Consider the following 22,311-nt stretch of genomic DNA (forward strand, 5'->3'; position numbering starts at 1 on the left):
TTAAAAGACGCATACAGTATTGCGAATTAAAAATCCAAATTATCCTAAATGTTATGTCATAATTCCAAAACATATAGAGTGTTCCGAATGAATTCCAATAATATTTAAAGTGCTAATGTACCAATAGTTATGATGTATTACATAATGTCTTTGAATGAATTCACAATAATCCCAAAGTAGTGTTTTAGTCGTAAATTCAATGAGCACTTTGTAATTCCAAGGAATAATTCAGATAAATTATTCCTTTAAACTTATATCTGAACAAAACTTAAAACGTTGAAATTGATTCCTAACGACTGATATGAAACAGGAATTAATTATTGTTTACCTAGTTTCATTTATGCACAAACCGTCACCTGACCTATGGCGCAATATTTATCTTAATGTTAATAAACATCTTGTTTACCACTTATATAATAAAAATATACACGTCTACATTATGTAACAATAGTCAGGTAGACCAAAAACTCTACCCTCAGTCACAGACATAGATCAAGCACTCATTATAGCATAACATTTTATAAATGCATATTTAGGATATATGACTGCTGATTTATGAAACATGCCGTGTAACGTGGTAATTGTTATATAAAAAGTTTGCCCGAACGTTTCGTGTAATCGGTAACTCTTCTGCACTATCAAGGTTTGTAAAAACAACGCATTAGTCAAGCTGAAAAATCTTTTTTTGTCTTCGATGTCTTGCAGCGACTAGCTGAAATGGAAAATTTCCTTTCTTATTTTCACAAAAATAGTATTTAATAAATTTAAACTGTTCAGATACCGCATTGCAGCAGGTTTTAAATGCGGATTGTAAATACGTGTGCCACTTTTTAGTTAATTTTGCACATATGACATTGTCTACACCCCATATCAGGTTTAAAAAGGAGATTTTTAATGCTGCTGTGGCAAGCAATGTCCAGAAAGCCTTTTATACTGTTGTCCTACCTTAACACAAAATAAAGCTATCGGATTTATCAAAAGCTACAATTAACTATTCATGTTTGAACTGTCACTAAAGGACTCCTGGTACAAATTAGGTTAATAAGATAATGAGCGTAATCAGTAACAAAATTGGCGATATAGGTTGATCGTATAGCAATGCTCAATGGGAATATATTTTTGTATCGACTAGATTTTACCATTACATAGTGGTCTGGTCAAGTGTAATTATGTATGCAGGTTGCACTCTAAAGTGGTACTTTGTCAAGTGTGTCAATTCCGTTCTTTTCCATTAACGAAACTGTTTAGTAAAATCAACAGTTTTGGTCTAAAAGATGATACATTGATTTTTTTTTCATAATTGAACAATTATATACTTTTGTGGTTTTGTTTCTGTCTTTTTCGCACTCTCATTCTTCCTTTTCTATATGTGTTATTAAAACAAGTATTTCATGCGTCATGGATCGGATTACACGCTTTATCGTCTGTCTTTTCTATTTAATAGCTTTGGAACCTATAATAAGCTTGTAAAACCTGTATGAGAATTGAAAACTTGCTTTCGTTTTAAGTGGTACCTGTTGTTTTTTTATTGTCAAGCATTCTGGATGTATCTTAAATCAATTAAAGCATAAGGTTTTCAGCTCAGAAGTCCTACGCTAATTTTGCGGAAGAAACTTGCACGATATTTACAGCCACTACATACTGTCCTGTTTTTGTTTTAGATTCGTAAGGTTGAACGTTCAGAAAGTCTTTTAGATTACAGAGAAAATTCTTCGGATCAATATCTAAACGCATCACAGCATCACATGACAGCGACCTTTTCTCCAGGATTGACCTAGATTTGCTAATCTCTGATTGCTTCCCTGTATCGGATTTTCATCATTAGCATCACTCTATTGAATCATAGCACAGCAATGTCAACATTTCAGAGCTTTGTGTTTATGCTGCAAGAAGTATGCCAAATAAAATTGCACAGAAAGCAGCTTAGTATGTGGAATTTGTCTTTCTTAATCTATTGTTAAAGATATAAACGATAGTAATAATGATATTAATATGCACGCATATAATAATAATAATAATAATAATAATAATAATAATAATAAGAAGAAGAAGAAGAAGAAGAAGACAACGACGAAGAAGAAGAGGAAGAATACTAATAATAATAAGTAGTAGTAGTGATAGTCGTAGTAGTAGCTGAAGCATCAGCATCAGTTGGAGTAATTAAGTAAAATATCGCTACGGCCTCAGTGTGAAGCAAAAATACGCTTATTTGCTTTTGTCCTATAGCTCCACTTAACGTCATGTTGCATTGTATTAGATATGTTTCAGCTTCGCTCTACGTTATCAATTTTTCTTGCAAGATTTTTGGTTATGGACTGTGTCACCCTGGACAGTGGCACCTACCCCCCCCCCCCCCATTTCTACCTCTCTCGAATGATATCTCGAATGATATGATGATTACTTATCTCGCCAGCCATCAAATAATGGATTCCAAATTAATCGACTGAGAGTAAAATCTATCATCAAAAGCCAATCTCTTGGCCGTCACTGAACTGTAGGATAATAGAAAAACCGGTGAAATCGATAAACAGTGATTATCTTCACAATCCCCAAACGAATCTCCCTGCTAGAGTCCCACTCTGTCTATTCTTGTCTGTAATTCAATGGAATGTTTAAAGTGAACGAAAATTTATTGCCTATTAACATGAGAATGAATGCACACACTAGCAATGTGTTTTTGAAATATAGTCGAGCCCCTTACAAATGCATACACTGGCACAAATAACGCCTCTAGGGTATCACATAATCCAAGTAATGGCCATGTCAGCAGTGACTGCAGTTGAAATCTACGACTCCAGTCATATTCGTAACGCATTGGTGGTAATTTTTGCAAGGAATTATGGATATAACTGGAATTGAGGTTTTCATTGAAATACTTTTAATTAATATAAAGAATATCTAGTTATGTACCCACAAAACATTACACAAAATTACTAACAATATCTTGTAATAAAGTGTTTTCTTTTTAGAAATTTGGAATAGCTACTGAAACTAGATTGGGCTTGACCTTAATAAAATGAGTTGCACTTGCACATACAATAATCCAAGAGACGTACGGACAACAAAATAAGAAAATGTACAAGAATGTTCTTTTTTTAAATCTACATTCTGTGTGAGGTTTATCTGGAGTCTTGTTGTTTACCTTAGAGAACAAGAGTTTTGCGAAAACTGGTTCTTATTCATTGGTTAAAATAGTACCTAAATAAAGTTTCAACAGTTCACTAATTTCTACAAAGTTTCTCATACTTTTATTCAAGGCAAGTTGGCATACCCTGAGAACTTCATGATTATAGATGGAAACATGTCATTTCAAGGCTGATGCCATAAGGAAGATAACCATTCCGTGCCATTTCCCCCCTGAAAAATCTACTTCAAGGGACAAAGTTAAAATGCATGTAAAACAACGTGAATCCACAAATGTCACAATAACCTGCCATATTGTTTTTACACATTTCCTTAAAACATCTAAATGATAATTATACATGTGTTATTAAATGTGTATAATTATTCTAAAAACATAATGACGTACTGGGAAACATACACTTTCGAGAAGTTCAAGTGTCTACTGTATGAGTCAACCACAACTTGTTTAATAATATCAAATCTAAGATGGGGTATATTTATCAGAAAGTAGGCTAATATAGAAGTTTTTCTGCACAAAGTCATTACTGATGGAAATAATTCAACGAAATTATTACGTGGCTACATGTTTGGTGGCCACGTAATATTGCTTGTGCCATCATTAATACTCTAGTCAATGAATGAGACTGTAGCGGATGGCGAACTAGCACCACACAGATCTTGTCTGCATCCAGCGACCAATGATGTGGTCCAACTATGTAGCATTAACCATCAATACGTTCATGCTGTTTATCTTTGTTTCATACACAGTTGCAGATGGCGAATGCATTGAACAGGTTTGACAGCACTTTCACATCAGACAGCCATTTCACTATACTAAACATTATATCCAACGAAGAAAAGTTTGGTCGAAGATTTAAGTTTGCTAATTTTGTCATGGCTTTTGCTGACTTTTGGTGCAAAATTAATTCTAATTAAATCTGTTGTTTGTCTTTCGGTAGTCTGAAATCATTTAGTAGAGTTCGTTACTGTTTGCAATAGACTCTGGTACTTGGCTTTGACCAAGACATGTGACCCTGAACTTGATGAGAAAAATAATGACATCAATACTCTCCAACGGGAACCAAGTTTAGGACAACTAGGCCTGGACTCTGTGTATATTTCGTCAGATACAAAGCACTTTTCCAAATCACTTTTTTAAGTTGCAAAATCTTCATCATGCTTATCCATTTTCTTTTTTATATGTTGTTATGATATCATGTACGCATTAACGCCATCATATTTACCAAACGGCGATGAATCTTTACAACACCAAGTGTTTATTACAGGACTCACGGTACTAATTCAGTTTCCATAGTAAACCTATGCAAACACCATGATATAAAAAATTCAATAACTAAACATTTTTGAGAGCTCATGATCAAACCTATATTTATCAGTATAGATGAAACCTGAATGTCAGCTTCTGTGTAGAGGAAAGGATATGAGCAGCGGTATTATCTGGACCTGCAGGTGTTTGAAACATTTGCTTCCAATTCCGCACCAAAGAGTCAGGTGCTAATTTTAGTAATGAGTGTTCCAAACTCAAGACTGTTAAAGGACTGAAATTCCATCAATTAAACAATGTCTCTCTTATTTCTTTTTCACTTACAACTAGGATAAGCTCTCAAAAGATTATTTTTCCTACAAAATAACTTACAATATTAACCAATCCTGGTTAGCCAAACCCATATATACTCCATTTCCAGGCTGGTTCCCATTTTTCCATACCATTAGTACCGTGTGTCCTACAAGCGGATTGCTTATTTTGAATTTATCGATCCTCCATTCACTTTATTTGAAGTGTGTGGCCCTAAATTCTTTCTATTTTTTATTTTTTTTTTATAAGATATACTGGTGAATGTTACGATTTCTTGCATTCTGTTATTTGATTCTAATGATCCCTGATGCCTCTAACAACACTTTTGAAGACCTAAGTATGTGGGAAACCTCATTTAACATGCCATTACCTTTTCTTTTTATGTATAATAAGTTTTCTGTCTCTAAAGCATCCATCAGTATGAATCGCCCCTCCATAAAATTTAAACTATATTCTCTTTTATCTAATTGTTTTTTTGCCTTTCTGTTTTATGTTTATTGCTGGTAACACATTCGCACATATTAGTGTTTATTCAAATTCCCAATCCACTTTAGAAAAGCGATTTCACTAGTGATTGTATAATTTGATTTGCTTTCATGGAACGAATTTGCGTGTTTCGAGAACTTGTTCAACCACTGCAGTCCCTCTTCATATTCCGAATAGGTCAATAAATCGTGTGAAAAAAAGTTCGTGTATATATATATATATATATATATATATATATATATATATATATATATATATATATATATATATGTGTGTGTGTGTGTGTGTGTGTGTGTGTGTGTGTGTTATTAAGATGTTTCTATAAATAACAACACCCTCATATATATTTAAAGCTAAGGTGTAATGACAGAAATCTCCGAATAGATTTGAAAGTAATTTCTTTATTCACGTATGCGGTGTCATAAAATAAAACCAGTTGAGGTTATGTTGGGGTCGACATCTAATAAATTAAATCTTAAATTTATGCTCGTTTCAAATAATATTTTGTAGAACTCCTAATATGAAACATGTACAATCATTTAAATTATTTGTGGCAAAAACTTGCTACATGATTCGACAGGCTGAAAACCATTCTCACGTATGCTACTGTACGCTTGGTTGATTTCAAAATATTCACATGTATGCCACTGTACGCTTGCTTCAATTCAAAGTCATTCTCACGCATTCCATTGTACGCTTACTTCCGTGTCAAAATCATTCTCCTGGTATGGGTAATACTCTATGTGAAAACACGTGTAACGTCTTTTGCAACCATTTTGAACATAGTTTCCATACCGTTTCTGGTCATTTCAAAACCCTGTTTCTAACTGTTCATCGGTCGTCAATTCTTCTCTGTACTGTTTCGTAAGGTACTGTGCAGTTTCAAGATATTCCAAAGCACCGTGTCCAATACTGCAAATGACATTAAAAGCAATGTACATCAAAACCGATTTCACGCCGGTCTAAAATACAACCAGCCCAGTTCCTATACTAGGTCTCTAGAAAAGTGGTCCTTGCCAATTTCTACGAAGGTCAATGCATAATGAAGTGTAGCTGCGTTTTTTTTCGAACATGAACGAGGCTCCATACTGCTATTAGCGGTACTAAGGAATCTGTGAGATGCATATTTTCACAGAACTATTTTTCAAAAACTAAATGTAACGTGAAGCTTCCAGCCCTCAAACCAAATACTTGGCACGTACATTTAACCATAATCTAAAAAACAGTTTCTTACTAGAAGACTGTTAATCTAAACACATATTATGTCAAAATTGTGAGGTTTTTTTTTAAAGAAAGGAAAAAGTCTATTCTATTCACAAGTACCAAAGGTGGCTGTTTCGCCTTGTTTTCATTGACAAAAGCATGAACGGCGTTTGGGGGTGGCAAGTGGGGCGACCGCCCCAGGCCCCACTCTTGAGTATACCCCGTGCTTCAGGCCTAAGGTTGTCCTTATGACCAAGACGTCGACGTTCAGAGTACACTTGCAATTAAGCAAATTATTGTTCTTAATTCGTGTCTTCATGTTATTTTAAAAATGACAATAATAATCAGTTTATTAGGCCAAAGGCATTGTCGTCATGTTATTATTTCGATTAAAAAACCCGTTGTCCACAAACAGGAATTTTTTAAAAATGAATAATGAAAAAACTAAATTCGTGCGCCAAATCGCGAAAGTTGATCTAGTCTAGACATAATCAGTATTTGCAGTAGCATACCAATCGAAATACCGATACTCTGGCCTCGCGCGGTTATAGTCGGCCCTAGGCCCCGCGTACTCCTAACGCCGCCTCTGGACAAAAGGATGAGATACTAACACACACACAAACACTTATATGTGTGTGTGTGTGTGTGTGTGTGATAACTGGCATAACCTAAAATGCTTAGAATCTATTTAATGTCGGGGAGATATTGGCATTTGTGTTGAAGGCTATAGAAGGTCTAAAGTTCACTTGATTCGTTAGCTTCCCTAAGCATTTTTAGTGACCACATCTCTAACTATCATGGAATAAGAATACGCATCTGCTGTGTGATTTAAAATGCGAACATACTTTGAAAATGTTGCCAAGAAAAATCGCAAATTTATATTTCCCATAAAATAGCCTACCGTGTAGAGTAGACATAATAGCATATGAGCCAGTATGGCGGCATTATCAGAAAACGCTGGATTAGCTTTAGGGTTGTGGTTTATTTCCGGAAGTAAATGAATACTTCCTTGTTGAACTGTCTTTTTTAACTTCATTGCTGAATAGTGCAATAGGCATGACTAATGTGCCTGACAATATTGGACTGTTTTTAGCACTTTGATGTAAATCAAATTGCATAATAATACAAGTCTTGTGCAGCCAAATCTATTTTGTTGACGGTATCATGTTCCTTTCCGCGTCCTGAGTGGGTATGTTGTGCAGGGATTGGCAGAAACATAGAATGTAGTAGTTTTGAAAATACAATGCATGTTCTACAAGTCAAACTAACAAACATTTGTTTCAGAGAGATTGATCTAACTTTCTGCATGGATTTTTTTCTCTCAGTCAGACATATATTCTATTGAGTATATGCAATACACAAGACACTTTCACGGGTTGGCTAAAAATAGCTAACATTGGCAGCTAAATTTGAGAGTGACACATTAATGACGGGAACAGTATATTTTTATAAGTTTACATAAATTTTACTTTTAATTTATTTTCACTGCCTGATTTAAAATGTCGAAATGTAACTAAATCAAGATTGTGTTAAATGTATAAACGTTTAGAATTGCGTTTAGAATAGGCCAAACTAAAACAACATGCTCCAGGTCTAAAAATAGAACGTGACTAGAGTAATATGGTCACATGACGGCTAATGTGTTTTCTGAGAAATATAAAGCAGGTAGAACTCGAGATGTTTTCTGTAGTAATGAAAGACTTTTCACAGCTTGTCGCCTTTTTTGTGAAATCATTTTTATGCATAGTAATGTATTTTACAAGGAATAAACTGTTTTTATTGGCTATTTTCAAAACAAATAGATAAAGGAAGTCGTTGTTGTTGTTATATGGTTTAACGCCATTTCTCAGCACTAGAGAGGCTATACATGGCGGCCAGTATAACTGGTGGAGGAAGAACCCGGGAAAACCAGATAGAGGTGAGATGGCAGTGATCCGGAACGGTGAGCGCTTTAGACCACTCGGCCACTCGGGGCCCCGATAAAGGAAGTCATATATTGTGTAATGGGGTCATGGGTGGTTATTCAACGTGCTACCGACTGAAAGTTTATGCTGTAACATTCTCTCTCTGTCTCTGTCTGTCTGTCTCTCTCTCTGTCTCTCTCTCACGTATTGAAGTTGGATATTTACTGCGTTCTTTGGCAAAGTACGCCAGACGCTGTTTGTCGTTTGTAGCACAGATTTCTAGACGTTGTTAGCGTGTATAGTCATGCAACTTTTTGTGTGTATTCACATTTACCACTAATGTTAATACCCATGAACAATACGTTGTGGTTGTAATAGCCTACGTTATATTTTGGTATCATGTGCTTAACAGGCGAAACATCATTTAACATATTTTCTTTTAGGTTCATTTTTATGGATTCTCTACCAGTTGAACAAAGTTGACAATTTTGGTAAAACGATGCACCGAAGTAATGCTCTTTTCAATAAACCTTTGATTAAACGCAATTCGTTTCTTTCTTTTAGAGTTTGATGCGTGTGATATGTAATGCCAATATCACAGTGTCGCGTTTGAGTCCTAAGCAGTTCGACCTCAGTGGGGAGTCATGATAGCTCATGTTTCTAGTTCGATATCCGTCCATAACAGCCCAGATCGGCTGCCTATGCGTGTTCTTGGGAAAGGCATTTATCCCCCATTTATTAGGATGCTATAGCCAACATGTGTTAAATGCGCCGTTAAAATCAACAAATCAAAGATATCTACCTCTAAGAATTAATTTTTTAAAATATTGTAATGAAAGAAATGCTTCCCAGGAGTTCTTTCACCAGAAATGAAGATGCACTCTTCACTCTGCACTGTCAACAGAAAAGAAGAAACCGTTTAGCACACAAGAAAGCTTTTTGTTGGTCAGTGCTGAATGGGATGTCGACAATCAGTGACCTCTTGTGGCATGACAATTAATTACAATCGAAGGTTGATCAAAAACATAAAAGGAGCTTCGATTATGATTTTTGTTTGTGATCATAAAAGATTTAAATTTTCTTCCAAAACTGTTTGTATACATTTAATTTTAACATTTTCTCTGCTTCGTAATCCTACGCGTTTTATTCGATAGGCTATACAGTATTCGTAACTCAGCACGTTTGACCTGGTCAGTGATACACTATTGCAGATAGGTGCCCTTGTTGTTAGTCATTTGCCATTATGATTCCGTTAGATCATTTGTTTCTTGACATAACCTGGTTACAGGAACTTTGTACAGAATTTGCTTTCGCTGTAAAATGAAACAAGGAACCTCTGTTGACTTTAAGAAAATTAACAGAAAAGAAAACATTTAGTTATTTTTGCTTTTAAAATGCACAACAAAAAGTGTGTCTTCTTAATCAGTCATCTGTTATTACTTCACGAAATCGTACTGAAGGCTATGCTAATTATTATCTTCCGGTTAAAATATCATAACTTTGTGCTTAATAAGATACATATCTACAACATGATGAATGACAATTGTGCCAGTGATCTGTTCGACGTTTTTAGTTAAAATCTTACTGAAAATAAAAATATGCCAATAAAAGATCACAGTTAAAATAGTTTTTGACTGCCTTAGTACAACCCAATCGTCAATATTTGGGAAGACCGAAGACGGTAAGTGTGTCAGTAAATATTTTAATTTTCAGGGACTCTAATTAAGTTTTGCGAGTAACGAAAACGAAATTGTCCATGAAAAAAACAAACATTTCGCGAACTTAATCGGATTGACTGTTGGTCATTTCTGATGAATTAATCTGTCATTTTCAATATCTAACCACTTCTTTATATCAACCAAGTTTAAACTCCAATGACTACCAGTGGATAGAATTTAACCAATTCTCCATATCAGCCAAACTTCAACACTAGTTACCACACGAGAATGGAAACAAGGAGAGAATATTAATTGAAAACTGATGCCTGAAGTTTATAAGGTACGACAAATGACAAAAGTTTGAATTTTTTTATATCTTCCCTGTCCATCTCCACTCTACCCGACCCATTGCCAGCTCATTTGGCTGCTTGCTGTGCCAATATTCTAATAACGTTTTTCAAAACTTTGGGGGGCAAAATGATGACAGATATGTAACACGTTTAGGTCATACATTATCAGTCTGAGTAGGTACAGAAATAGATCTGCACACTTAGCTGTACGAATTTGAATGCTACAGCCTACAAGCTGATGAATACATTTGGTTTTACCAATAACCAATTTGAATTATATAATTTTCACAACGCTATTATACGCTTACGAATATAATACTGTACCACAAATGCAGCAAGAAACATACCAGACAACTCTAATCTGAGTCACTTCTTGACCATGGAAGTAAACGTTTACTGGAAACAACAGATACGCGCAATCAAACGAGGATGGAAAAAAATTATATACTATTCAAAGCCCAACAAAACCATGTACGCTGCAAAATAAACGATATTATGTATATTTAATTTACATTGTTTATTAGTTTTTTAGTACCAGCTTTTTATTTCATAATATAACGTGGGTGATGAAAAAATTCAATTTTTGGAGCTGACCTTGACCAAAATTAGTCAGTCTTTTAAACAACATTATTGACCTTTTCCTGACTGAAGGATAAATATTAGGATTATTATCTTGGTCTGAGTCAAGGACATGGTGATTAGCCTATTCTTTATTATAATTTTAGTAACGACCTTCTAATTATGATTAAGAATTTATTTTGTAAACATTTGGACCCTTCTAGAATGAAATCTTAGAGTAGGTAATAGTCTTCTTTTTTAAAGACTGTTGACACATCGTTACTGTACAGGCCATCACAGACACTCCAACACCTCCGGCGTCGGATTTATTTTGGAAAACCACAAAAATTTATTCAGAACTTTAATCAATAGGACTTTTGTTAGAAACTTTTGTAATAGAAAAATGGGAATCAGTCTAGATATCGGTTTAGATAATACAGAGTATATATGAGTTTGGCTGACCATGATTGGTTGATAATGAAAGTAAGATTTTAGTAAATATAACCTTCTGAGGGCCAATCCTAGTTATAGCTGAAATCCCAGATATATTGTTTTATTGATGGAATTTGAGTCCCGTTACAGGCTTTAGCCTGAAAAACTCATTACTTAAATTAGCACCTGACTCTTTGGTGCGGAATTGAAAGCACATGTTTCAAACATAATTAGATTCAGAAAATACTGCGGCTCAAATGGTTTTCTTGACGTGGAAGCTATCAAGGATGTGTCTGTAATGATGACCAATCAGAATTTTAAAGTTGCTGCATTTTTAATATCATGGTGTTTGCATTGGTTTACTGCGGGAACTGAATCAGTACCGTGAGCTTTGTAAAGTCAAGAATTCCTGGCCTACGTTGTTAAAGTGCAAGATGCTTCGATAGATAATGGGAAATTAATAATAAAGCATCGCCTTCACTCAGACTGACTATATTATACAGATACTATATGAATCGTTGTGGCAGAGAAACTTTAAGAGGTATGCTTCAAAAATTGTTTCTTTAATTATTTTACAATTATTTTAAAATGTGATATTCAAAATTTGTAATAACAATGAGGACAATTGTTTAATAAATGGCTATACCAAGCTTCTTATCGTGAATACGAGCATCTATTATGATTGGAATAGTTCATGACCTGGAACACTGACGGCTTATAGAGATAGTTTCTGATTGCTATGTTTCTGATTTTGCAATAACCTTCAAACAATCCATCTAAAAGTTTTAATTCTAGATGAATCTTGCTATGGCATGAGTTTCTGCTTTCATGCCCTCCAATATCAAATTATGGACATTAATATTATGTGGTTAGAGTAACTTCTGCATTGAGAGTCCCTATGTCAAGGCCTTTGATATCTAGTTATGGACATTCTATTTGTAGAGGGTGTTCATGCTCCAGACCATCCAGTATCTAGTCATTGACATTAACGTTTCAAAACTAGGTCTTGATAGTGCAATGGGCATTCAAAATGAGGTCTTGATATTACACTGGACATTCGAAATGAGATTTTGAAATTACACTGGGCATTCAAAATGTGGTCTTGATATTACACTGGGCATTTAAAATGAGGTTTAGATATTACACTGGGCATTCAAAATGAGGTCTTGATATTACACTGGGCATTCAAAATTAGGTTTAGATATTATACTGGGCATTCAAAATGAGGTCTTGATATTACACTGGGCATTCAAATGAGGTTTATATATTACACTGGACATTCCAAATGAGGTCCTGATATTACACTGGGCATTAAAAATGAGGTTTTGATATTATACTAGGCATTCTAATGAGGTCTTGATATTTCACTGGGCATTCAAATGAGATTTATATATTACACTGGACATTCCAAATGAGGTCTTGATATTACACTGGGCATTCAAAATGAGGTTTTCATATTACACTGGGCATTCAAAATGAGGTCTTGATATTACACTGGGCATTCAAAATGTGGTCTTGATATTACACTGAACATTCAAAATGAGGTATTTATATCACACTTGGAATTCAAATTGTAGTAAAAATGAGGTTCTGGACCTTCATTTAGAAAACCCCCATAAACGCTCTACTTAATATTCTTTCCTCATGTGTTGTATAAGGAAAATTATATTAATTCAAACACGTGATCTAAAACTTCATAACCGATAATATATACCTAATTATGATATTTATTTTTTTAACAATGATAAGTAATATCAACTTGTATATTTGGAACCCAATATTGGAGTTCAGGAAATAGACATCAAATGTTTTTAAGAAGCTTGTCCCAGCGGACTTAATAAAGTAATATTCTTCAGCCGGTGATCTGAACGTGCAGCTTAGGACCTTTTTTTGTACCCTAAACCTTATTCTGAGATTATCATATAGTCCATGGAATTCAGAAAAGTTAGAATAATAGCACAGTCAGGATTTGCAATAATAGGAACCTGCACTTGAATGCTTAATATTTATTGCACTGGAAATAGTGATTACCAAACCAGACCTTGTGTATCTAAGTCAATAAGTATTGTAATAAGAAGACTGCACGGAATATATGTCAATTTCTATTCCTTAAATTAGATTTTGGTGATACGTTTCTTCATTTGTCATGAAATGAAAAACGGCTAGGAAAGTTTACAAAATCCTTATTTTCTTGATAGCAACAACATCGATAATAATAATAATAATAATAATAATAATAATAATAACAACAACAACAATAACAACAACAATAAGGAGGAGGAGCAGGAGCAGGAGGGAGAGAATCCCATCTAAGTGTGATAACCGATGTCAGAAAGAAGTTAAATTGTTCTGACAGGACTGGTTTTCCTAAATGTCCGCTTTGCTCGTTTAGACATTGTTAGCCTTCTGATTTCTCCTGGCCTTGAATCTAATTAAAGGAAGCTAATGTATTTCTCTTGCTCCCTATATCATCCGATTGTTGCATATCTTGATAGTGGTTGAGGGGTAAAATCCTTCTCCTAACGGCAGTCTATCTGTCGTAGTTAAATCATCTCTAAATGGAAAAACTGTTGAAACGATAGTCTGATTAGTGAAGGTATGTCAGTTTACAATAGTAGATATGCCGCAGGAATTTAGTTATCAACTAAAGTGAGTGTGGAGAAAAGTTAATGAAAGTAAATCGTTTGAGAATTTGTAGACATTATCGGTGGTAAAGCGCTATTTTATATCTGCAGTCTTTCCTCGATCCAGTGTGATATATTAATATGAAATCAGAACGAAAATATACGACTTGATATCTTTGATGACAGGTACACTAGAACTTACATTCTGTCAGGAATATAATGTAACCACTTTTTTGTACAAAACACGGGAATATTACATTTGGTCAGTCCGTCTGTCTTCGTTGTTCTTCGCAAAATAACTTCCGTAAGTGCTATTGGATTTCAATCTAACATGTTATGAAGATAATTATAAGACCTTGGATGACTTTAATTACCAGCTTTTTACGTCATCGTTTAGTATAGGTATAACCCTGATTGCAGGATACATCTGCTGTGGTTTCCACACACTAACTCTCCAATTATTTATAGATTTCAACCGAGTCTTGGATGCATACTGGTATTATTGAGACCTTTTCTCATTGCGACCGTCAGCATCATGCGTCATCGTTTCGCAAAGTTATAGCCCCTGATTGTTAGACCCACTTGCTTTCTTTCCAGCAACAATAGATCGATTTATTAATTGGTTTCAACCAAATTTGGCATGCTGCTTGATGTTGATAGAATCTTGAGTGAGCTCAGTTTTCAGCCTTCTCTTTCATTGTTCATAGGAGTTATAGCATAGGATTTTCAGACCCACTCACTGTCGTTTCCAAACAGTAACTTCCGTACATATTTGTGGACTTTAACTACATTTATTGATCTAGTTTGATTGATATAAAACTAGCTGATTGATATTTATGATGCCTCTGCTGAGGCCAATTGTCAGCATTCTACTTTATCATTTTTAACGGAGTTATAGCCCCTGATTTACAGACTTATCTTTCCTCACAACAATATGTTTATTTACGACCAGATTTCAACCAAATTTGGTAGATAACTTTATATTGATTAACGAGCCATATTCTACACAGAACTATATTTTCTTACATTCATCGAAAAGCAGGGTTCATCAATTAATGGAATCTACTTGTTCGTTGCACATTGAGCATTGGAAGCTCTTACATTTAGCAATTCATACAGCATGAAAATCGAGTGCAAAATTGTATATATGTATATGTTTTACATTCTCATGTATCTCCATCAAGACAGTAAGTAACATTATTAGCGATATGAACCCGAGTCTATGTTGGGTTTTTTTCCATCTGTTTCCTGATGAATGACGTTCTAGCACTTGCATGCAGAGCCATCAGCTAAATCGTCGTTTAAAGTCAGCATTAATAATTGAAGTACGATATTTATAATAGCATGAGGTTTGATTAGTCAATATTTCATTTTAAGATAACTGTGCGATAGTTACAGCAATTAGAACTACTTCATATTTGTCAAGAGAATATACATGAATATTGATTTTCCTGTTCTTCGACAATGAGAAGCGGTACTTATAGGTTTCATAAACGTAACAAAATGGTAATTATTCGATTATGATTGTCTGTTTCGGATTAATTCGATTATTCTTGTCTGTTTCTGATTGATAAAGAAAAAAAAATGATATTTCAGTAAAACTATTAGTCGCTGTATTAGACAAGTGTGCGTACACATTTACAAAACAGTGTTCGTTCTGTTTGTACCCACACCAAATTTGTCATTTGTTTCTGTTACGAGGGTTACTACTATTCATTCAGATAACGCTTAGTTAATCCATGCTATGTTACCGTTCAGATAACACTTAGTTAATCCATGCTATGTTACCATTCAGATACCACTTAGTTAATCCATACTGTTACCGTTCAGATAACACGTAGTTAATCCATGCTTTATTACCGGTTCTTTGCCAAATATGGGCCTGTTTAACTTCAGATTTATGCACAAACCGTATAAAATAGAAACGACTCAGACACACGATAACCCATGGTCTTAACTAATTCTAAACACCAATGTAACAAATTCCTTCCATACATCTCTTATCTTCCCAGAAACGTTTTACAGCTGTACCAAATGCTGATTTTAATGGCACTCCCAACCTGTTGACTCATTTATGCATCGTAAACTATATTCCACAATAAAGATGAGGATATTGAACACCTGATTTTTAATCAGGTATAAATATTTGTAAGACTAACATGATACTGCTCAGCCTTCTGATATATTGTTAAGTATATTTGATTTAATTTATATTTGATTTAATTTAATTGTTTTTTTCTGTTAGTTTTAATTATTTTTATTCCATTACCTGCTATTGTAATGTAACGTTATTTACTGGAATACGGTTCAGTCCTGACTGATTTTTAAAAATATTTTTAACGTCAACAAATTTATAGAGACAATGTATCTAACACTGACATAGTTCCTGACCTTGATTAAAAAATCAATGAGAGTTGTAGTAAACAACGTTTTTTGGAGAAAAAAATTAAAATTCTTTTTCAGAGTAAGATTAATAAAGTGATATCGAGGCCATACTTGGAGTACGTGACAAATAACATGTAGCAATTGTTACAAACTCTGGTTTTTGCCATAACACTTGAGAAGTTAAAGTGTTTTATGTTGTACCCAGTTTGGGGCAAATTATTTTGTGTAATTTAATTTATTTGGATTGCAAGTTTATTTTCCCTGGAGATATTAGTTCTCAAAATTAATTATTGGGCAAGGACAAACTTTACACAGAATTCAAACACTGGAACATTATTTTCTCTGATCCAACAAAGAAATGTTGACACATCAGTACGACGCTGACCAGAGCATACGTCATCGCCTTCCATTTTTTATTTCATTGGGATTCGAACTCAGTTTTATTAGGACGTTTTATTACTAGGACTTCTATTATTTTAATTTTGGATTTTTTTAATTGTTTTTTTTTGTTAGATTCTTAAAAGTGTAAGTTCTTTTTCTCATTTTTAACTTGTTCTTCTAAGGAAATAAATTAGTTGCTTAATTTTACAAAGCCTGTTTTCTTCACCTTTTTTCCGTTTTCTAAGAGCCTAAACACGTAACAATATAAATGGTTCATTTTCTTATATTTATTTTAAATTCATGTTATGCACACAGAAATGTTTAATAACACTTGGATAAATACCAACACACCTCATTACTTTAAATCCAGAAAGTTATATTGACCGCATTGTAGCTGGAAAAACTGACAACACAAAATTCCTGTCGAAATATCGAAATTTATCTCTACATTCAGAGTTTAATACAGTATCACTGACAAAATATATAAATTTATCTGGACATGTAGCGTTTAATACAGTATCACTGCCAAAATATCCGAAGTTATCCCTACATGCAGAGTTTGATACGGTATCACTGAGAAAATATGGAAACTTATCCCTACATACAGAGTTTAATACAGTATCACTGTCAAAAGACATAAATGTATCCGTACATGCAGAGTTTAATACAATATCACTGTCAAAAGATCAAAAGTTAAAGCTATCGAAACTTATCCCTACGCGCAGAGTTTAAAACACTATCACTAACAAAATGTCGAAATTTATCCCTTCATGCAGAGTTTAATACAGAAATTAAGAGTATTTTGAGTCAAGTCGACCTCAATCCGTAGAAAGTTTCATAGTTTACGCATTTGTTGCTAAAATTATTTGTGCTTTGCTCAGTTAGGCGACTGTATGCTTACCACATATCCGAAAGAGCTATTTGCACCACATAAAAGAAAGAGCTATTTGGACCACATAAAAGAATGAGCTATATGGACCACATATACGAAAGTGCTATTTGAACCACATATGAGAAAGAGCTATTTGTACCACATAAAATAATGAACTATTTGCACCACATAAAAGAAAGAGCTATTTGGACCACATATAAGAAAGAACTATTTGCACCACATATGAGAAAGAGCTATTTTCACCACAAACAAGAAAGTCCTATTTGTACCACATATAAGATAGAGCTCTTTGTACCCCATATAAGGTAGAGGTTATTTGGACCACATGGGATGATAATCATGAGTGTAATTATACATTTAGGCATTTGGTTCGAATACGTTTTTTGCATTTTACAGGTTTATGCTCATTTGTAAAGAACTATTGAACTAAATTACTGAAACATTGATATGTGTCAAGGATTTTGAGAAAAACTTAATACATGTACACTAAGCAAGCGATGAAAAGAAGTTGAATCGATCTCTGGAGACAAATAATTCTCTAAAGTCCATGTTTTTATATTTGAATACAACTATGATTGAAGTAAAAATAACAAAAAAGTGTTTGTAGAAGAACAAAAGATCCACTAAGCAAATTGTTAATGTATGACCGTACCAACTCTTTATATTATTTGTCTACGATTTCTTGTGCGATTTTTAATGAATGAATTTTTTTCTTCGTTCCTTTCGAATTAAGTACATGATGTTAAATGTTTCTCACTCGCACAACAGAAAGTTAATAAGTTTTGCTTCTGTAATTGGAACTAATACAAAGGAAGCCACCAAATCAATGTGCTGATGTTTAGTTGAAACAAAACACGACCTAATTAAGACCCGGAACAGCGTTTGTATCATAGCAATGGAAAAGAACGTTCCTGCCAAATATTGACCTTGGAATAAATAATGTATTATGCCCACGAGAAATCAGCCGTTAGAGTGCATGGCCTCATTGAGCTAAACAAGCAATGAAATTACATAAGCTGTGTTTCATCTTTAGTGTACCAATGCAGAACATTTGCTCGGGGAAAAAGTAGTTGTATGCATAGAACGGATGAGGTATTCGAGTAAATGTTTGCACCCAGTCAAACAAATGGCTTAAATCAAAGTAATTTTAACGAAGTTACTTTTTCTACTTCATCAGCAGTGTAACGATGACTGCAAATAACGGTCGCTGTCATCAAGGTTGATATTATCATACAGAAAGGATATACTTCTTGTGAACAACAGCAAACTGTGAAAGAAAGTTTCGGGAAGGATATTCTAAAAATATCATCGCTGATCAAACGTCTTAATGTAGGATCGAGCACAGTCGTTGTTGTATTTTATAGATAACTTCGACAAATGAAACTCTTCCTCATTCTATGTCAAAATTAAACTTACAATCCCCCTACCCTTTCAGTGATCAAATACTATATTGGAATACTCAAGACAAACGATGTGCAGAATCACCTGGAGATTTTAAAAGTCTAAGGCCTGAAATACGATGTGATGAAAGCACGAAGAATGTAGTCAGTTGGGTTCCTTGCGGTATTGTGAATTAAATCCTATATAATCCTGTATGTTCTATCACATATCCAAACGTACCGAATATTCTGAATGGATTCCAATAATCTTGAATGTGCTGATGTACAAATAATTTTCACTAGCGTGGGTACGTGGGAAAGCCTACCAGTAGCTTCTCGTGGGTCGGTGGTTCTTCCCTGGGTTTTCCAGGGTTCTTCCTCCACCAGTTATACTGGCAGCAATGTATAGTCCATCTTGTGCACAAAAATGGCATTAAACCATAGAACAACAACAACAACAACTCATAGTTTTGAATGTGTTGATGTACCAATAGTCTTGATGGATCACAATGATATATGGCAAAATGTCATGGAAAGAATTCACAGTAACCATTACATAGTGTTTTAATTCAGAAACGTCAATGAGAATTTTGTAATTCCGATGGATAATTGAAATAAATGATTGCTCTCAAATTATATTTGAACACAACAGTAAATGATTCAACAAACTGAATTTCATACAAGAATAAATAACTACGTACTAAAACCTCTTTATATATAAAATGTCAACTGACCTATGACACAACATAATATTCTGGAAAACTGATGATTTCTATTGGAATAATGTCACTAATTCGTAAACGACACCACTGAACTCAATTTCAAAAAGCATATTAAAACAAATTACAAAAGTCAGGAATTCCAAAACTCAACCTTCAATCACAGACAAAAGTCAAGCTCACAATATAATTTAAATATACATAACATTCCTCACCAGTTTACTTAAACTTCTTTTTCTAAGAAGAGGTACGTATTTTGTCTACTTTAAACTCTTGCTAAAAGACATGATATATTCTAAATATTTTAAAGTGTAAGTGTTAAAATCCTAAAATTTATGCTCTATATATTGATGTAAAATTATGCAAATAAATGGATTGGAGATGTTGTTGTTATATTATTTATTTTTCAAAAATAAAATAAATCATATATAATTATGAAATATAACTGAAATATTTTAATGCAAGCTTGCATCCAGAAATGTATTTCATTGCATACATGTATTTCTGGAGGAAATAACAGTTGCTTCCTTTAGAAATAGTTATATTTTTTGCATTATTATTCTAATTATTATTATTATTATTATTATTATTATTATTATTATTATTATTATTATTATTATTATTATTATTAGATTATATAATTCTTATCCGATTTACCTATTTGAATTCTATTTTCTTTGTTTTTCTCTTGGCTCCTCTTTCAGATCTAAAGAAATGAATGTAGGTCATGCACATAACATAATTTATCTTACACTTAATATCATTCGCTTGTTGCAGATATTAAAGGAAATCGAATAGTCGAAAGACTGGTGAAACTTATCAGCATACACTAATCCATTTGGAATAGCTGCATCAAAAGAATAACGGAACAAGAAATATCGGGAAAAGAAGATTGGCGATTAAGGTATTGGTAGCTGAGTAGTATTGATTTTATAGTTAGATTCAAATCTTGTAAAGTGAGCCAGCTATCGATATATATATATATATATATATATATATATATATATATATATATATATATATATATATATATATATATATATATATATATATATATATATATATATATATATATATATATATATATATATATATATATATATATATATATATATATATATATATACTTCGTGTACCTATTATATAAGTCAGATCAATAATGATGACCACAGCTCAAAGCCACCATCTATGTCAAAGAACTCTTATTTTTAAAAAAAATATGTACTTGACGTTTTTTAATGTATCCAGCACGCTATATAACTCCCAAATGACTGTAATGGAAAAAACTGAATTTTCTATGAATATAATTCAAATTTAGCAAATGAATTGATCTCATTGTTTGTAAACAAAGCACTTTGTTTTAGATGCAATAATATTTTCTAGCCAATGATTTACCAATTCTCAAGAGTTTTTCAATTAAGTGATCTCTGAGAAGACTAGAAAAGAGTAATGGGTCAGAAGAATTATTTTGTCTACTATCGATTTTAAGTTATCAGCTTTGTCGTTAATATAAACAAGAGGAATAGGATCAGACCAATAAAGATACCCATAGAGCACCAGCTGTTGGTAGTCCTGCTTTGAAAATTCGCTGCCAACGATGAGTCCAAGAGTTATATTATTTATGTAATATTTTAACCAAGCAAACAAATTTTCACTGAATTCCATTACTTCCTAATTTTAGCAAAAATGTCACACTCTGTATTAAAGGCTTTAGAAATATCAAAGAAAACGAAACACGATTTGTTTGTGTCTGTAGCATTACATGTCGATTGGTATATATCAAGAAGATCAAATGTGGTTGAGTGGATCAGGTATGAAACCAGATTTATATCTATCGAGAAAATCATGGCAATGGAAGAATAAAATAGATGAGACTGTAGCTTTTGCAGTCATGGCCATATACTTTGATGGAATTGATTCGTCTCCCATTTTGAAAGGTGGTACTAAGATTGCAAGAGTTGGTTGGTTTGGAAATTTATTATAGATTATAATTGCATTTTAAATACAAAGGCTTTTGTTTACACATGAAACGTTTGGTATAAATAATCCTGACCAGTGTCATTGCTAGTTTAAGTTGATGATACAACATCATGATCTCATTTTCATATTGCCCGAACCAGAGACCTTTTTATTTTGAAGTGATGATATAACATCCACGATCTCACTGTCATAATTTCAAGGCCATCACATATTATAGGTGTAATTTCTCGTGTTCTCTGTTCAATATTTCTATAAGAAGATACAACACATGTAACTCTTCAGTAAGTTTGCTTTTTGAAATTTGTTTTGTAAGCGAGCGTCCAAATTAGGATATACGTTTTATTTTGGTTAAATTTTTAAAGTAATGAATTTGTTACCATGTTTTGTACTTTAGTATATTACATATATGACTGGATGTTAATACCATATGACCTGAATGACTTGATTTTAATACCATGTGACCTGAATGACTGGATGTTAATATCATATGACCTGAATGACTGAATGGTAATATCATATGACCTGAATGACTGGATGGTAATATCATATGACCTGAATGACTGGATGGTAATATCATATGACCTGAATCTGGATTTTAATACCATATAGCCTGGATGATTTGATTTTAATACCATATTTC

At 33.4% G+C, this 22,311-nt stretch overlaps 1 protein-coding gene across 1 annotated transcript in view; it reads left to right on the top strand.

Annotated features, from left to right (window-relative positions):
• Positions 1 to 22,311, top strand: part of LOC149807070 (uncharacterized) — a 305,047-nt gene that overhangs the window by 68,599 nt on the left and 214,137 nt on the right. The window contains exon 2 of the mRNA XM_089961485.1: positions 20,469 to 20,595. The gene's annotated coding sequence lies outside the window, so the exon portion shown is untranslated. The remainder of the gene's footprint in view (positions 1 to 20,468; positions 20,596 to 22,311) is intronic.

This window comes from Sinohyriopsis cumingii, chromosome 1 (genome assembly GCF_028554795.1).
Source record: "Sinohyriopsis cumingii isolate HCF-2022 chromosome 1, ASM2855479v2, whole genome shotgun sequence".
NCBI lineage: Eukaryota > Metazoa > Mollusca > Bivalvia > Unionida > Unionidae > Sinohyriopsis > Sinohyriopsis cumingii.